The sequence below is a fragment of the Thamnophis elegans genome, chromosome Z (assembly GCF_009769535.1).
Source record: "Thamnophis elegans isolate rThaEle1 chromosome Z, rThaEle1.pri, whole genome shotgun sequence".
In the NCBI taxonomy this organism is placed as follows: domain Eukaryota; kingdom Metazoa; phylum Chordata; class Lepidosauria; order Squamata; family Colubridae; genus Thamnophis; species Thamnophis elegans.
The window spans coordinates 35,136,779-35,150,383 of NC_045558.1; the positions used below are offsets into that span (position 1 = coordinate 35,136,779).

The following is a 13,605-nucleotide window of genomic DNA, read 5'->3' on the forward strand; positions in this document are numbered from 1 at the left end:
TGGATATGTTCACCACCTTGAGTTATTTGTAAAAATAATAAAGGCAGGCTACAATAAATAAAATAATAATAAAAATAATAACATTCATTGTATTCTGGACAATATGGCCATAGTATTATAGGCATCCTGTCAGGGGTGCTCTATGTTGAAGATAGCTGGTGGACTAATATCCTTGCCTTCAGATTATTTTTTTTTAGTTTGTATTATTGTAATTAATGTCTCAATACTTTAATATTTATGGTTTTAATTGTAAGCCACCAGAGTCTTATAGAGTGATAGAAACAGCAAACAAATTAAATAAATAAGTAAATAAATAAATAGCACAATGGGATTTTTAATCCAATGTATCTGGAAGGAAGCAGTTTGGGTAAGGGTCCAGTATATATGGATAAAAAGCTCAATTACATTACATATAGATTCCTTGATGGAATTTTGGGTGTTCAACCAAGAAATTGCAAAGTCATTAACTCTGAGCCAGAGTTAACTCACCCCAGATCATTATACTGCAATTATGAAGTTATTTCATCTGATCAATTATTTCATCATAATAGCTAATAGAATTGAGCTCAAGATGTTCAATATGACACATAATATGCTTCGCTACAATAATATTTAAAAACAGAAATACAATATTCCAATATTACATTCAAGACAGGAGTCAATACTGATAAATAATTGCTTATTGTCAGAGCTGCTCGGGGAACTGGAAGAAAAAAATACATTAGTTTTTTCTTTATTCCAAACTGTTGGTCTTACATTTTTAAAAAAGTAAAACATTCTGAACAAATATGTTGGCAGCTGAAAAAGAAGAGATACTTGTTTTCTTGATCAGATTGATGTATAATGACATTTTAGCAGCTGGCAGGGACACCTCTATCCCTCTCTTGATATACATATAAACATAGAAATATGTGAAATCCTGTGGGCAAATAATGCCAGTTGTCCTAAAATCTTCAAAATCTTTAATTAGATAGAAGTTTGATTGTCACATACCAAACAGTCAAACTGCATCTGCATCTGGTGGCAGACTCTTTAAAAATTGATTTTATGTGAAAACAGGATAATATTGTCACTGATTGCATATTAAAGTAATATGTTCAGATCGAAAACATTCCATGGTAGGTATTATCTGATTATAAATAATAAAATGGAATGAGGCATCCCTTATAACACTTACTTAGGCTCATTGGGAGTTTGTATTACTGAGGTAGATTCTCCCCCCACCCCATTATATATTATAAACGATATGAACAAATTGACCTTTGTAGGTATTTCATCTTATAATGTCACATTTTTCCTGACTAGGAAGAATCAAGCATATGCTGCCAAAATAATCTCACTGTAGCAATCACATGAAGTGGTAGAAATCCCAATAGATAATAGCTGTGATGGGTAGTACAGCTAAGTTTTATAATATGGTAAAATCTAACAGATGTCATGACTCCGCATGTACATAAAAATATGTTCTCATGAGATTACTTTTATTTTAAATTAATGTTTTAAAACCAAAATATCATACTACATCTTCTCCCTATTCTTCTTATTTAAAAATAAGTGTGGATAGCTATCCACTGTCATTCAGTCTTCATCTGCAAAAATGGAATTTGCTGTTTATTAACTTGAGTGGAAGAACAACTACTTGGAGATTAAATAGCATAATGCTATTCCAAAGTTAGACTAAGAAAATTGGTGGGAAGAATGAAACTAGTCTGAAAAAGCTAAAATAGCTTGAGCAATATTGAAAACCTGAGGTAAACGATGTTCTCTATCCAACTGGAGAGGACACATATGTCAGCTCTAGTTGAAAAGGGTGTCTAATTGAAAGATGGGTTACTGGGACAGCATTTCAATGCTGTCTGAAGTGGTCATCTACATTTGGCAACCCAGATCTGACTACCTAGCAATATGACACTATTATACATATTTATTCTATGGCAGGGCTACTAGATCTGGACTACAAACATGGATTACTACCGTATTAAATAGCAGAGGACTATTTGCTGCTATCTTTTGGTCATCTAGATTTTTGCAAGCCCTTCTTATCAGCCCTAATATAGCTGTTATAAACTACTATAAGATAATGTTGGTTGAACAATCTCTCTTTTTTCAGATAATGCTAAGTAGAAGCCTAATAATAGAAACAACTGTTTCAAACTATTTTTAAAATGTTCTTCCTTTCTTTAATTTTATTTGCATTGTTCCATGAAGATTTATTTACATTTTATTTAATAGGATAGGATTTATAGGATTTATTTACATTTTATTTAATTTACTGTGGTAAAATCTAAGAATATTTTTAAACCAAAATATCATACTAAATGATAGTATGAACATAGATATACAACAAATTAATTTATTAATAGTAAATAAAGCTATGATGTAAAGGCATCCCAATGAGAATTGAGGAAGATTAAACATATCAGAACAAACATGTGAATAAACTTTTTCCATTAATGACTAAAACTTCTAGAAATAAAGTTAAACTGAATTTCCACATAAAATCACTTATCCTAAGATTTGGCTGACTGATGCATCTTGTAGAGTACAAAAGCATCATTGGAAAAATAAACTAGTTTATCATTTTATGTTGCTTCCAAGGAAATAAACAAGCTCAGCTACTTGAATTTACAAATACTTTCAGGGTATACTCTGGGGCCAAAGTAGCAACAGTAAGTGATTGATGGAGAGCAGCAAGCTCCAAGTATGTCAACCCTCAGAAGACCCTTTAAGTTGAAGGTCATAACTGCCAAGGTTTCTGCAGCTCCATATAAAACATAATACCAATTTCCATGACATTACTAGCCTATTTGCATCTCATTAACAAGGAACAATAAATAATTTTTAAAACTACATGAACCTATTCTTGTTGATGAAATCAGCTAACTAATCATGATACAAGGAACTGGGGAGGAACTACAGGCTAATAATAATAATTAGTGTATGTATTAATCTGTTGAAATTTTGATTTTGGGTGGAAGTAAGAATATTACATAGTCCATGTTGTCCATTTCATATACAAGCAGAGATGGAAATTGTTCCTTCTTAATCTAAGAAATCAGTATCTCTGGATTTCAGAAACATTTGGAAATTGAATTATGATACAATAATTATTTTCCTGTTGAATATTTTATTAAGTGTACATCAAAATATTGTACAGGAAAAAGTACAGCAATTTAGAATATTCCAAATTTAATATATTATGACAAAAAATGCATTTATAAAACAATATCTGCCTAAGTATATAATAGTGAAACAGCCCAAAGTTTCTCTTAAGGGATATGTGGAGTTGCTATTTAATAATGACATTTTTTGGAAGCAAACCATACCAAGTTTATGCCTGCCAGCTCTATAGATTTAATGAATTCTTGATTCCTATTCATGCCTCTTAATAAGTTGCTAAGCAGCATCTGTCTTTAATTAACAATCTTAATTAATGGATAGTTAATATTCTCAAGTAATTTCCTTTCAAAAACTTAAGTAACATTTGCACTTATTTCAATTATAACAAACATTAAACTGCTTTGTTTGATGCCTTGCAATGATTTTTCAAAAGAAAGTTTCTGGATCTATGTTAGCCAACTTGACAATTTCTGGGAGTTCAAAACCATGCATCATTCTAGAACTGGCTCAGATTGGGAAAATTCCACTCCAGATCTTTAACTCTAATAATCAAGTTTGTGTTAAAATCAGTCAAATTTGTTTATTTATTTTATTATTGGATAACTTTAGGTAAAAATCTGGGGACCAAATCTTTGTGTCTATTCTATGAACGCCTCTAAATAAACATCACAATTGACAATCCACTCTGGTTAGCACTTAGATAATAAAACACTGAGGACTTCCAAGACTGTTGACTAGGCTGTGAACTCAAAGAATACCTATTCCAGAAGAAGGCAAAAGAGAAACACCTCTGGAGGAGGTTTTGATCTTTTTTCCAATATAGAAGAAATAAAATTTACCAAAATGCTATTTTTACAGTCATCTGTAAAATATACCTCTGCATCCCATGTTACTATTCAACCTATTTCTAGAAACAGGATAAATTCACATACAAACGTCTGCACAACTGTAAATGTTAGATCGGGTAAAGGAAAGGTACACTCAGGCTTAGGCAGCAACAGCTCTCTATTAACTCTGGAACAACTATGTACAATCCAGCGAAGGTTCAGTCTTACAGCAGCCCTTTTATACGGAGTTGTCAGACCCTTTGGCCACTTAGGTGGAATCTCTGTTCCCACTGGAACAGAGGACCTTGGTGTAAACCATTGTAACTGATTCTGGTATCTAACACCCCTCTCCCCTCTTAGATGGGATCAACTGACTTGTGACATAGTCACGCGGGCTTTCTGATGGCTCACCAGTTCAGTTGGTGGGTGTTCTTCAGTCTGCGGTTTCGCCTGGTGGAAGTTCCTGGAACTTTTCCCTGGCCGCGGCTGGAGCTTCTAGAGCCAGTTAGCTCAGAGCTCGCTGCGTGCCTGCAACACTAACAGATAAGTGCCCCAGTACCTTCTGGCTTGAGTTGTCTGTAGAAGGAGTGACTTCGTGCTCCTTTTGGGTAGGACTTTGGCTAACTCATGCAGGAGTTACCTCTGGTTGCCTAAGATTGGAGTTGGAGAGGTGGCCACGGAATTGGTCAACATGCCATCTCCAATTCCGACTGTCCTCGATCTCTACTAGGTAAGAGTGAGGTCCAGTGATGGCTATTACCATGGCAGGAATCCACAGAGTTCCCACAGCGTAGTTGGGGGTGTAAACTGAATCCCCTACACTAAAGTTCCTTACTTTGCTTGTCAAATCTGGGGGCAATGCGGCAGAGTAGTTTGGGTGTAGCTGGTCTAAGTGGGACCTTAGCCGGCAACCCATTAGAAGCTTGGAAGGGCTTCTGCTTGTGGTAGCACTTGGCGTGATGTGCTGTATGAGGAGGAATTGATCAAGCCGTGTTTGCCAATCTCCCGGGCCCATCTTGGATAGGGCCTCTTTTGTAGATCTCAACATTCTCTCTGCCTGACCATTAGAGGCTGGATGGAATGGAGTGACCAGGTATGTCTGATTCCCTGTGCTGCTAAATAAGTCTCAAACTGCAGGGCCGTAAATTGGGGCCCGTTGTCAGAGACCAAGACATTGGGCAGGCCGTGAGTGGAGAAAAGTCTCTGTAGTGCCTTGATGACCGCTTCTGCTGTGGTAGAGGTCATGAGGACTACTTCTAGCCATTTTGAGTAGGCGTCCACAACTACCATGAAAGCCTGGCCGTGAACTGGGCCAGCAAAATCTATGTGCATGGTGCTTGAGGTTGCTCCCACTCCTTAGCAGGTGCCTCTGGGGGAGCTGGTCTGGATGCCTGGTATCGTATGCAGGTAGCCACTTATTCTTCGATCTCCCTATTCATTTTAGGCCACCACACGTAACTCCTGGCCAAAGACTTCATCCTGACAATGCCAGGATGCCCTACGTGCAAAAGCCTCTAATACTGCAATGCACAGTTTGGGTGGAACAATGACCCGGTCCCCCCACAGCAAACAACCATTTATTACAGACAGTTCATCACGTTTGCAGTAAAACATTTTAAATTCAGACCTGACTGACCCCTTGAACCAACCCCTCCACACCCAGTTTGAGTGTAGAATCTTTTGCAGACTGGTGGGCAACGTTACTAGACGAGACAGAACCAGTCTCTAGGCAGTCAATGAGGAGGACTGGAGTTTCTGGGTAGGGTCTACAAGCAGTTCAGGCAGTGGGCATAGACTCATGGCGTCAGTATGCCCCAATGTAGAGCCAGGCCGATGGATGAGGTGATAACTGTAGGCCGCAAGAAGGATTGTCCATCTGGTCATTCGCAGCGACAAAGAAGCAGGAGTAGGCCGGTTCCCAGCCACCAAGCCTAGTAGTGCTTTGTGATCCGTGATGAGTTCAAAGTCATGGCCGTAGAGGTACTCGTGGAAACTTTTAACAGCGGCGACTGCAGCCAGAGCCTCACGGTCCAGTTTGGCTATAGTTCTGCTCGGCAGTAGACAAGGTTTGTGAGTAATAGGCGTTAAGTGTCTTGGTTCCATTGGACATGTGGTGGCTGAGGACGGCTCCGACGCCAAATGGGGAAGTGTCGCACGTTAGAATAAGTGGCAGGGTCTGGCTATATTGGACCAAAAACGTGTCCACTGACAACAGTCTCTTCACCACAGCAAATGCAGCTGCTTCAGCCTTGCCCCAGGACCACTTTGCGTTCTTTGTAAGAAGCCAATGTAAGGGTTCAGCAACTGTGGCTTTCTAGACCGGTGCCGAAGACCTTCTCGAACTCCTTAAGGAGTTCCTCAGTGCTTTCATCTCGTATGGCATTGATTCTAGTCACTTCTAGGCCCAGGGCTTCAAACCAGTCAAGCCCTAGGAGGCTCTGAAGGTCTCCGTTGACTACCATCACTGGTAGCTGGCCTCAGAAAGTCTTGAAGTTCACCCGGAAGGTGCCCTGGCCCACGATGGGGACTCGGTTCCCCTGGTAGTCACGAAGGCAGATGTCGGTTCCCCTGGTAGTCACGAAGGCATAGATGCTGCTTCTTAAGGCTAGAGATAGCCTGCTTGAGTGCTGCCCAAGGCATTATGGTCAAAGATGACCCAGTGTCAATCTCCATTTCACATGGAGAGTCCTCGATGAGGGCTGTGACTTTCAGCTATTTTGGCTGCTTCGTGCGGACTTGGCCTATGGAGGTGTGGTAGGTGACTCTGATGTCGCCTTCTGTTCACCATGGTGGCAGCTGCCATGCCCCTTGGTTGGGCTTCTGCTGGTGGTTAGGTCAGCTTCTGGGCTTCCAGGTTGTAGTGGGGTGATCGCTTCTGCATACCTTGGCGATGTGCCCTTTTCGATCACAGCATTGGCAGATTGTGTCACAGAGACGGCAATGTGTTCTGAGATGGTCTCCTCCACAGCCGGCGCAAAGCAGGAAACACGGTTTGAATTTCCATGCCGGCTTGGTGCGGTCATTGCGCATGCAGTAGCTGTCATCTTCGCTCTCTGAGCCTTCAGGCTCTGTAGCCTCGAGATGCACACCTGCGCTCTTCTGTGTGCTTTTAGGACTGTTTTGGCACTGCAGGGTTTCCATCGATTTAACGGCAGACTCAGTGGCCCTGGCTTCGTCTAGGGCAATTTGGAGCATCAGATTAGGTTTCAATAGTAGTCTCCTCTGCAGCCCAATGTCTCGAACACCACATATGATGTAGTCAAGTATCAGTTCATCGAGATCTCTAAACTCGCAGTATGCTGTGGCCTTTCTGAGCGTCGCAACGTATTCATTGATGGATTCACCCTCTTTCTGGTTATGAATGTTGAATTCGTTCCTTCAGATGTGTTTAGATGATCTGGGAGCGTAGTATGTCCTCAGCGTCTATTGTAGCAGCGACCAAGCAACCTATTGGAGTGGCGTTGGCTCAGACAAGTCCTTTGCTGTTTCGAACACCTCTTGTCTGCAGTAGCTCAGGAACATGTTCTTTTTCCAGCCTTTTTCCAGCCTTCCAGGCCCATGAGGTCGTTGGCTTCGAGGAAGCTATCGAACCTCAGCATGTAGGATTCCCAGTGCTCAGTGACTGGGTTGTACGGAGTCAGTGGGGCGTGCGTTGACATCTTGTGTCCCTGAGAGCATTTGAATTTGCTGCTCAAAGATGGCTGCTCGATGCCGCGCCGAGCTCCGGGCTGGATTTACTTGCTGGATTGTTATGCTCTTTTTGTTTGCCTACTTGCCTTCCAATCCCACCCTCGGTGCCAGTGTTAGATCGGGTAAAGGAAAGGCTCACTCAGGCTTAGGCAGCAACAGCTCTTTATTAACTCTGAAACAACTATGTACAATCCAGTGAAGGTTCAGTCTGACAGAAGCCCTTTTATAGGGTGCTGTCAGATCCTTCGACCAATCAGGTTGAATCTCTGTTCCCACCGGAACAGAGGACCTTGGTGTAAACCATTGTAACTGATTCTGGTATCTAATAGTAAATATATCAGAAAGTTCTATTGAACTACTGTCTAGGACAGTAGAACAAAGAGGGAGAAATATAACTAGTAGCCACTGCAGGATAAGGTATTCCACTCCTAACACAAATTGAAGAAAGTTCCCTACTGCAAGCAAGATGATGATTGTTTTCTCCTTATGACAGCTGCATATAAGAAAGTTGGAAAGGTACATAAAAATCTTGGGATAAGATAAAGTTTCCATTCACTATTTAATAAGAGCTAGTCTACAAGGAATATTCCTCTCCAGCTACATTTTTAAAATATTTGTATATTCTCATTCAAAAAATTGCCATCTTACAATAATTATTACTGACATCATAGGAGAACCATTTTAGTCTATGATAGCAAAAAACCAAAAGGTAGCTCACAAAAGTACGTTTTTTTAAAATATCATTTGTTAATCAGAAAAAGCACTACCAGATTCTTTTAAGTAATAAACTATTTGGGTTCCATTCAGTTTAGGAAGCAGTTCTGATAATGCTATCTAAGAAGAACTATATTAACCATGCAAAATCCATACCCGACCATGCATGCAGATCTTTAGGGAATAAAGGGGCAGCATCAACATCTAGGAGGGAGGGAAGGAGGGACTGCTGCAAACATCCATCATCAGCCCAGAGATGGCTCATGATTGTTCTAATGACCCATGCCAACATTAGTGACTCCATAGTGTTAATCCCACTCAAATTCCTATTTTATCCTATTTGGTTATCAGTAAGTAGAATCTTTTCTGAGTTAATTTATACTCCTACTGACTCCATTGACACATCCATGCAGTTATCTTGGCAGAATGTCCTTGTACTGTATTTTGCTTGGATATCTACAGTACATCTACATCTACATCTACATCTACATCTACATCTACATCTACATTTACATCTATCTATATCTATATCTATATCTATATCTATATCTATATCTATATCTATATCTATATCTATATCTATATCTATATCTATATCTATATCTATCTATCTATCTATCTATCTATCTATCTATCTATCTATCTATCTATCTATCTATCTATCTAAAATCTCTTTCCATCTTGCTTAAAGCTCTGGAAATTCCCATTATCTTGCATTCAACTTTAACCAGGTGTCACTCTATTTTAGTTTTCACATCAAAGTTAATCAGATAGATTGCCTGGTTTTTCATTACCTAAACACAATCTCTGCTCACACAAAAATATTGATGAAATCTGGGAATTTTTCAATCCTATCCTATCTCCAGCAATAGCTTCACCTATGTTAATTGTAATAGTTATACTTTCGCTTCTTTCTTATAGTAGTATAGCCTTTATTGTCATTGTACAAAATAAATACAACCAAATTGGTTTTAGCCTCACTGGTGCAATCCACGACAACAAATACAAACAACATAAATAGTATAAGGAATAATCCCAATGCAAGTAATTAGGGGAAAAGAAAAAAGAAAAAAAAACTAGTCATACATTTCTGTGTGTGTGTGTGGAGTGATTGTGATTGTGTTTAAGAGTGTTTCTTGTACATTTTCATAACAAAATAAAGCTTTTTCAAGTCCAGCATTAGGCAATAGTGGCCATGATAACCAATAGAAACCAATAGCCTTATAAAAATTAGCTAAGCAGATATCCATTATTTGTTCTTTCAGCTAAGAATGTTCTAGCTTAATTGTGACCCATGTGCATAAATGCTTTTTATCCTGTCATGAATCTCCCAGCAATCAGGTTTATTGGATGACCCCAGGCTCTACTTTCTGACACAGGGTTATTATCTGTCCTTTATTATTATCCTGAGAAACAGACATAAATAAACAAGAAGGATGTAATAATATTTCCCAATAGAAACAGAACATGTTTATAGTTACAAAATACCATGCCATCTGCTAGCTATACACAAAGGCTATGTTAAGTGTTTGCAAAAAACAGTTGTTACAACAATTTTGAAAATGATTCAAAATTTAAATTTTCAGGCATTCAAGATTTTTCAGACCCTGAAAGTTTGATCTGTTTCAGCACCAAGTTTCATTGGGAAATTTTGAGTCTAGACTGGTAGAAGTACTAATTTGTTTTCTTTTTGTAAAATATTGCAATCAGGGTCAATCTAAATTACAATGTGGTTTAATAATTCTTTTATAATCAACTAACCACTATTTATTTAGAAGGCCCATGGAAGAAGATGATGGTTTTCATGTTAGTAGGCAGTTTAACACAGAATTTATTAATTAGTTAATATGAATTATTTAGCAAGTCTTAGGACCAATAACAAGAAATTGTTTAGTCATGGACACATTCATGGAACAGTAAAATCTGATTTAGCATTTCAATCCTTGCACGTAGCTTTCAATTGTATATTCATTAATTGTGACTCATTCTTCTATTACAAGCTAAGCAATTTCATTTTCTGAACTTTGTTGATGCTATTAGGAACTATTAATATATCAGATCATGCATGACATCTTCATTCCACAGCTATTTCATGTGGATGATTTTTCTGAGTACATAATAATATTGCTCAATTTTTAATATTTCAATTGAATTTTCTCACACTTAATTCTGTATATTAGTTTAGACCATATGAAAACAGGGAATGTCATTATCTGATTGTATTAATAATCTTTGGAGACAAAAGAGAGGGGCTGAAGCTTAAGCAACAATCAGTGAAGAGATATTTTAGTCCACAGAAGGAATGAGGATATGGGACGCATCAGAAGCAGCCTCCTGTAAGGGGAGAAGTGCTTTCATATTTGCACAATTCTGTTTCTCTGAGTTTATAATAAAGGTAGTGCTAGCATTCATAGTTTTGTTTTCTTATCTGGACTATCTCAAAGGGCTGACATTCATTTCACAAATATGAGCCAAATTTTGCCTCAACTGTTCTGTAAGCTGCACTAGATATTTGTAAACAGGTTATCTGTATATCCATTTGCTTCTGGTTTTGCAACAATACTACAGCTCGGTAATTAAGTAGGAGAGATGTACTATACTCTAGGAATTGGATGCCATTTCTAAAACTCCAAGAATCATATGCCTGTCTCAGGAAGAGAGTAGGAGATTTGTAAGATTGTGTCATCTTACAATAAAGATGGTGTTACTATTCATGATTTTGGTTTCTGGACTCCTTCAAAGGATAGGCAAACTTTCCCTGTCCTTTAACAAAGAACAAATAGCTTGAATATTTTTATTCATGTGTATATGTATATATACATACTCTAAATTTATATATTGCATTTATCACTCAACCACAGTATAATGATATATACTGATATATGAGCCATGTTGAGTGGGAAATATCTGACATCATTGGGAATAGCAATTGTTGGGGAAAATGCTGATGTGACTCTTCTTATAAACACCTATAAAACTTGATATGCATAAATAGTAATGGTTCTGCAATCAATACTTGTTGACCTAACCTGTATATGCTAAAAACTACCACAGCATTTTGCATCCTATACCTGTGGGCTTTCTCTGAGTGATCTGGCAGCTATTTGAAACATTTTTTAAGTTCATTTGTTAATACGGTCATCCTGAGAAGGATAAGGATCAGTGAACACCAGTATATTGATCATAACCAAGAAGAATAAACTACTTCCATTATTAGAGTCAATCAAATGACATTTTGGTAAAAATGAAAAGGGAAAATAAAGTAAGTTTGAAGACAGGCAGAAACTCAACTGGGAATAAAATCAATCTGAGTCATTGGAGCAGGACCGATCAAGCTATCAGAAGAGTTGGCAATAATGAAATCAGACTAGAGAGATGAGAATAAATGCTGATTGTGCTAATGTGAAAGCTTATGTTGTCTATAATTCCTAGTGAGTTTCTGACAGCAGTGAGTATTTCTGTGTATACTAGTGCATGGAGTGTGGCAGATGTGGGTTGCTCCCAGTTCAGCGCAGATTGGGTGAACTGGTAGTGGTGACGGTGGGAGGATCTGCCCGGATGCTTCTGCACATGTGCAGAAGCGTTGCATGCACGCACAAACTGGTAGCACCGAGATTTGCAACCCTCCTCTGTAGTGTGGATGAGAAAATTATAGCAATCCATTTTTGCCCCGAGTGTTAAAAAATGTATTACTATAATTTGACTTACCAAGATTAACCTATTACTCAGACTTATTTTACTCTATTAAAGTGGCCCCTATCCAACAAAAGGCAACTCAGTTTTAAGAAAAGTAAAGTTTTACATTTAGGCAAAAAAAAGTCCAAATCACAGGTATGGAATATAGATGGTACCACATTCACCAGCAGTAACTATGAGAAGGATCTACTAGATGTCCTAGTAAATAGTTATTTAAGTATGACCCAGCAGTGTGCTGCAGTTGCCAAAAAAAGCCATGCAGACCTAGAATGCATCAATAGAGGAATAGTAGCAAAATCACATGATGCATTAGTACCACTATGTACTGCTTTGGTGAGACCACCCTTGAAACATTGCATCCATTCTACAAAAAAGATGTTAAGACTCTAGAAACAATGCAAAGAAAAGCAACAAAGATTAGGGGTATGAAGGCTTAAAACTTAAGATGAATGTTTGCAGGAACTTGGTGTACCTAGTTTAACTAAGAGAAAGGCTAGGGATGATCTTCCAAAATCTGAAAGACTGTCACAAAAAAGAGGGGAAGCAATTTCTCCAAACCATTTGAGGGTATGAGAAGAAAAAATGGATGGAAACTTATCAAAGAAAGATCCAACCTAGAACTAAAGAGAACTTTCCTGACACTGAGAATAATTAATCAGTGGAATGGCTTGCCTTCAGAAATTGTGGTGCTCCCACACTGGGGGTATTAAGAGGAGATTGAAAAGCCTTTTTTCTAGAATGACATAGGGCCTCCTTCTTGGGCAGAGAGTTGGAACCTTCAAGATCCAATAGGTTATTCAATAGGTTATCAAAAATAAAAATGCAAGTATATGAGAATGCTTTAAACAATGCAATTTATATAACAACTCAGTGTTTTCACACTTGAAAACTTGATAATATTTAAGATCAATTTCCACTGACAATAAAAACATTCATAATTGAATTCCTCCTTTGATTACACTGTAGTGCCTTTCTTCCATATCACTTTTGATGTTTGTCCTTTCTATTTAAAATAATGACTCCCACTGGCTCAATTAGGAATGAGTTGATATTCAGAAGGTTTCTCTGTGAGTATTCATTAAGAGGTCCCAATTTGTAATGCATACTGAGGATAAATTGCATAATATGCTCTGTCAGACAATTTTATGGAACTGCTTACTAGACTTTTGTATTTTTTTCTTGGTGTTTGATTGTCCTTGTCTGGACTCAGGATATAACCAAGATTGGGTCTATTTAATATCTGGATGTAACAGCCAATTTAACTTATCCCCTTTGTCACAGAGCCATGGTTGATTCAATGAACCACAATAATACCTAGAATCAGGAATACTAAGTCTATAGGTTTAGATCTTTCAGCCAACTAATGAATCATGGAAGAAACCAAAGTTAAATCATCTCTATATTGCTGCCAAGAAAACACTACAAATGTGTCCTTGTAACTAGCAGGAATCAATCTCAATTCAAATATACATTTAACTTTTTTTTTGGCTGTAAAAGACTAATATGGTTACCTATCTTTATAATCCAATGATGTCCTATAGTATCTCCACTTTATGCC

General features: G+C 38.0%; 1 protein-coding gene across 1 annotated transcript in view; it reads right to left on the reverse strand.

Annotated features, from left to right (window-relative positions):
* THSD7A (thrombospondin type 1 domain containing 7A) overlaps nucleotides 1-13,605 on the reverse strand; it is a 219,133-nt gene that overhangs the window by 87,001 nt on the left and 118,527 nt on the right. The gene's annotated exons all lie outside the window — the stretch shown is intronic.